Raw genomic sequence first — 6,000 nt, 5'->3', positions numbered from 1 at the left:
AGCCTAAACAAACATGCTGTCATTAAGTTACATTAGTTATGTTCGTTAAAATAGATCGGTAATATAATCTCTTCCCCACCCTGTTTTAAAAGAACATGCAAATGTTTGATTTCATGGGGGCAGCCATCTTTTTGGTTGAAAGGAGGTGACAGGGAGCATGAGACACAGTTCCAACTGTCCTGTGTGCTGATCACCCCTCCCAGTTGCTAGGCATCGTGAATAACAACATAGGAAATCCCATCATGCTTTGCACAGCATCCAGGGAAAAAATGCACGGGCAGTTTTTTTGGTGGGTGGAGCTTAGCTAAAAATGCAGCTAAAAATGATGCTTTGGTAAGAAAAACAAAGTTCTGATGTTGTGAAACTGTTAAAGGGGAACTGAAGAGAGAGGTATATGGAGGCTGCCATATTTATTTCCTTTTAATCAATACCAGTTGCCTGGCAGTCCTGCTGGTCTATTTCTCTGCAGTAGTATCTGAATAACACCAGAAACAAGCATGCAGCTAGTCTTGTCAGATCTGACTTTAAAGTCTGAAACACCTGATCTGCTGCATGCTTGTTCAGGGGCTATGGCTAATAGTATTAGAGGCAGAGGATCAGCACGGCTGCCAGGCAACTGGTATTGCTTAAAAGGAAATAAACATGGCAGCCACCATATACCTCTCTCTTCAGTTCCCCTTTAAAGAAACACCAAGCCTTTTCAGTTCTGCTGAGTAGATTTTTAGTCCGAAAGGTTCACTTTAAGGAGAGCTAAACCATGAGTTATGTCATTTAAAGAGAAATATATTGTGAGTTAATAAGTATGGTGAGATCATTTAATAGAAAAGCTTTGTGAATCAGGCCCTATGTATGTCCTCCCCGTGTCTGTGTGGGTTTTCTCCAGGCACTCTGGTTTCCTCCCATGAAACATACAGATAAGTTAATTGGCTTTCCCCTAAAATTGGACCTTGAATACGATACATACACTACACATACATGAGCCCTAAACTACAATACATACATAGACACATGACTATGGTAGGGATTAGATTGTGAGCTCCTCTGAGGGACAGTCAGTGACAATATACTGTGTAAAGCGCTACGGAAGATGTCAGTGCCATATAAGTACTATATAATAATAATAATAGGAGTATATATGTATGTATGTCCAGCTACAGCAGTATTAGTGGTTTGGGGTCTCCATGACATAAATGGATAATTCCTCCACCTCGCAGCTCCTATAATTTAGTGTTGTGTAACGTCACAATATCTTTATTTGCACAATTGGGGACAAGAGAGAGATAAAGGGACATTACAAGGGGCATATGAGTGACACGAGGATACAATGGTAATAAGAATGTGTAAGTGACACCACATTGCTCTACAAACATAACACAGATCTCTTGCTATAAGTACCTAGAGGTCTGTTGTCACAGGAGTAAGGCCCTGTTCCCATTGCGTTCCGACAGCGTGGCCGTTCGCGTTGGACTTTTTTTATGCGTTTTTGTTTTGTGATTTCTGACGAATTCTGTGCGCTTGGCGTTTTTGCTAAGTGTTTTTCAAAGCGCTATTCAAGAGCGTTTTTTTAATTGACTCCCTGATGCAAGTCAGGAAGTGAACTCTTTGATCCGGAAAAGAAGAAATACAATGTATTTATTCTTAAAAACGCTCACTCAGTCGCTGCACAAAGGGATTTTGTGAGCGTTTTGCGTTTTTATTTTATTTTCCATTCAGGGCATATCGCCATGAAAATGATCCATTCAGCGCTTATGTCAACTGACAGCACACAGAACAGCCTAATATGAACTACACAGAAAGCATGGTGTAGCCACTTTTAAGGCGCTTTTGAAAAATTGTCAGTGCTTATCCACTTAAGCCTATCTGGATGAACATTCTCGTCCAGATAGGCTGCGCGCACTCCCGCGGGCCGCGCATGCTCCCGGCACCGGCCGTTAGCCCAGCGATCAATGAATGGGATTATAGATCCCATTCATTCATCGAAGCCCCTCGCTGAAAAACCGACAGCCTCTTGTCAAAGGCTGCAGTTTTTCTGAGTTACAAGATGTTTCCCGTCCTCCTAATGCTTCCTGGAAGTGTGATCGTACGCTTCCAGGACTTTATGACTGCGGCCATCTTGTGGCCAAATAGTAAAACTACACCCACATCCATTTTTTATTAAATAAATCCCTTTTTTTACATTTAAAATTAGCTGTTTACCTCCCACACCAAAAATTACCCAAATAAAATGTTTAATAAAAAAACAAAATACAATAAAAAAAAAAAAAACAAAACATAAATAGTTACATAACGGTCTGAACTTTTTAAATATGCATGTCAAAGGAGTATATTAATATATTTTTTAAATTATTGGCTTGTAAATAGTGATGGACGCAAATTGAAAAAATGCACCTTTGTTTCCAAATAAAATATCGGCGTAATACATTGTGATAGGGACATAATTTAAAAGTTGTAATAAGCGGGCCAAATGTGCAAATAAAATACGTGGGTTTTAATTACGGTAGCATGTATTCATTTCAAACTATAATGGCCAAAAACTGAGAAATAATGATTTATTTTACATTTCTTTCTTAATATTCCTGTTAAAATGGATGTAGAATAAATTAATTTTTAGCAAAATGTATCACCCACAGAAAGCCTAATTGGTGGCGGAAAAAAAGATATAGATCAATTCATTGTGATGAGTAGTGATAAAATTATTGGCAAATGAATGGGAGGTCTTATGTGTTCCCATAGCTCATTAGCATATCACACATGTGATTAGTAAACACAATCACTCCTAATATGTAACACATCCGTATATAAACCATTACTTTCTATGCCTATCGCTCCTCCATCATCTTGCACTTACTCATACTCCTATAAGTTCCTATTATGTAACTCCAAATCTTGCCGACATTCTCATGAGGCTACTATCCTATACGTAAGCCCCATCTATTTGGTTGTATGGGTTTCTGTCCCCCTCCTCCATTGCCCTGACCGGGCCCCCCACCACCCGGTATAGATCAGATCATACAACCAAATAGATCAGAGGGGAGGGGTGCACAGAGAGAGGAGTGGTGGGAGCCCATGCAGGGAAATAGGGGGAAAAACCCCCGGGGTGGAGGAAGAGGGGGACCACCGAGAGGTGGAAGTTATTGGAGGGGCGCCCCAACCCGGCAATATCAAGAGAACCTACAGAGAGGGTTTCAAGGGAGTGATCCAAGAATGGGTGGAGGAGCACGGGGCAGAGTTGATTATGGGAGGGAGGGGGACACTGGTTTAGGGAATGATGGATACGGTATACCCACGAATATAAATCGGTTTGAACCATTGAGGAATGTTCCAAATTATAATCATTATGAATATGTGAATGGGGAACAGGGTTTTTTAGAGAGGGCATGGGGGGGTGGAGGGACGGAGATGGATTGGCGATGGAATATAGGGGAAGACCCAGGAATAAGAAGAAAGAGGGCAATCGACGGGGATGTAGGGGAGGGGATGGGAAAAATAAGAAGGAAGGAATAATTGGACAAGGTATATTTAATATTAGTGGCACCAATTTGACAACAGATGAAATAAGAGTATTGGATAAAGGGCTAAAATATGCCCCTAAAAAAGGGCTCAACAAGTTTGACACGTACATTAATGTTAACAAGTATGCTAGGACACTAAACATTAAGAAATATTTTTTAAGTAAACCAGGTCCCAGGTTTGGGAATGATAATAAGCCAGACAAGTTTGTCCATACTGGACTCAAAAATAAGTCCAGATTTAATCCATTGGATCAAGGTAAAGGCAACACGGTGGATGCGTTTAAAAATCAGATAATTAAGGACCTTGAAAAATGTGAAAATATAAGAAAAGATCGGGACAATAAAGTAATTGAAGCCTTAAGGAAGAGAGAAGATATTGAGATAAGACCAGCAGATAAAGGGGGAGGGGTGGTGGTGCTAAGTAGGGCTCAATATAGACAAGAAATGGACCGGATTGTCGGGGACACAAGTACATATGAGAAACTAAGAGGAAATCCCACACAACAATATAGGAAGGAATTATGCCACATTCTAAGACAGGGGGTGGAGGATGGGATTCTGCTTGATAGGGAATTTAAATACTTACTGCCGGATGCTCCGAGAATCCCTGTCCTATATCAAAATCCGAAGATCCACAAGGATGCACAGTGCCCACCTGGTAGGCCAATCGTAAGTGGAATAGGTGGCCTTAATCAACGAATAGGGGAGTATATAGACACATATCTGCAGCCAGTGGTTGCAAGATTACCGTACTTAATCAAAGATACGAAACAAATGGTACAGAGATTAAGGGAAATTGAGGTAGATGAAAATTGCTTACTGGTTACGGCAGATGTGTCTTCCCTGTACACAATTATCCCTCATGAGGAGGGAGTAGATGCAATAAGGGAAGCATTGGTACAGGAGGGGAGGTTAAAATTTCAACAAATTGACTTCCTTATCCAGCTTCTGGTATACACACTGAAGCATAACTACTTTTGGTATGCAGGGGACTATTATAGACAAAAGGTGGGATGTGCAATGGGGGCGAAGTATGCCCCCAGCCTTGCCAATATCTTTATGGACAAATGGGAAAGGAAGGTGGTTGAAGATGAAAGGAGCACGCAGGTACAGCAATGGTGGCGTTATATCGACGACCTATTGATAGTGTGGAAGAAGGGTCAGAAGAATATAGATGAATACATTAGCTGGCTGAATCAAAATAACGTGGGAATTGTGCTTTCAGCAACAAGCAGTGATACAAGTATAAATTTCCTGGATTTGGAATTGAAAAAAGTGGGAAATAAAATTACAACTAAGACCTTCTTCAAAAAAACGGACAGGAATGGATACATTCCAAGGGGCAGCTGTCATCATGAAAAATGGCTAACAAATATCCCAAAAGGACAATTTTGTCGGATAAAACGGAATTGTACCAACGAGGAGGATTTCAGAGAGCAGAGTGGAATCCTAATAAAAAGATTCGAGGAGAAGGGATATGACAAGAGGATGCTGTGGGAGGAGTATAGGAAGGTTGAGCAAATGGATAGAGAGACTCTTTTGAGGGATAGGAATGATGAGAGGGGAGTGGAGGGGAAACAAGATTTTGCCATACTCCTGGATTACAATAGCCAGTATAGGGAAGTTGAAAAGATAATCCAAAGACATTGGAATATATTGAGGAGTGACCATATATTGGGACAGCACCTACCACCCCGACCTAAATTTATATACAGAAAAGCCCGGAATCTACAGAGTATTTTAGTACCTTCATATGTGGATGGTCCACAACAAAAAAGAGGGGATATGTTGGGGAGGAAAGGGTTCTTCCCGTGTAGGAAATGTGGACCATGTGAGGCAACCCGTTCGGAGAGGAAATATGAAATTGTATCTGAAGTGACTGGACGATCATACAAGTTGAAGGATTGTATCACATGCAATTCAACGCACGTGGTGTATCTATTATGGTGCACATGTGGGTATCAGTATATCGGTAGGACAACGAGACTATTGAGGAAACGGATTTCTGAGCATGTGTATAACATTGAGCGGGGTTTTGAGGGACATAGTGTCTCCAAACATTTTAAGTTACATCATCAGAAAGATCCCAGCCAAATGAAGTTTTGTGCAATTGAGAAACTATCAAATAACTGGAGAGGGTGTCATAAGACACGGGAGATCTCGAAATTAGAGACAAAGTGGATTTTTGAGATGAAAACTATGACACCCAGCGGTCTGAATGTGGAGGTGGACTTAAACTGCTTTATCTCAGATGACTAGAACTATGAGTGAATTGGATATGTGGGGCGTTGCTCACATTGTGGGGATCTGGAATGCCCACATGCAGTATCCCGAGGAAGCTTGGGGCCTGGTTTTCTACTATTTTGGGGTTCACAATTTTTGGGGGTCACAACTTTTGGATTTTAGGGAATCTAATGAAAAAGTTTAATGAGATATTTAATGATAATGATGATTGGGGCAGAGAGAGAGGATTATATTATATTACATT

Source organism: Hyperolius riggenbachi, chromosome 10 (assembly GCF_040937935.1).
Source record: "Hyperolius riggenbachi isolate aHypRig1 chromosome 10, aHypRig1.pri, whole genome shotgun sequence".
NCBI classification, from domain to species: domain Eukaryota; kingdom Metazoa; phylum Chordata; class Amphibia; order Anura; family Hyperoliidae; genus Hyperolius; species Hyperolius riggenbachi.
Note: the sequence above shows the minus strand (reverse complement) of the source record.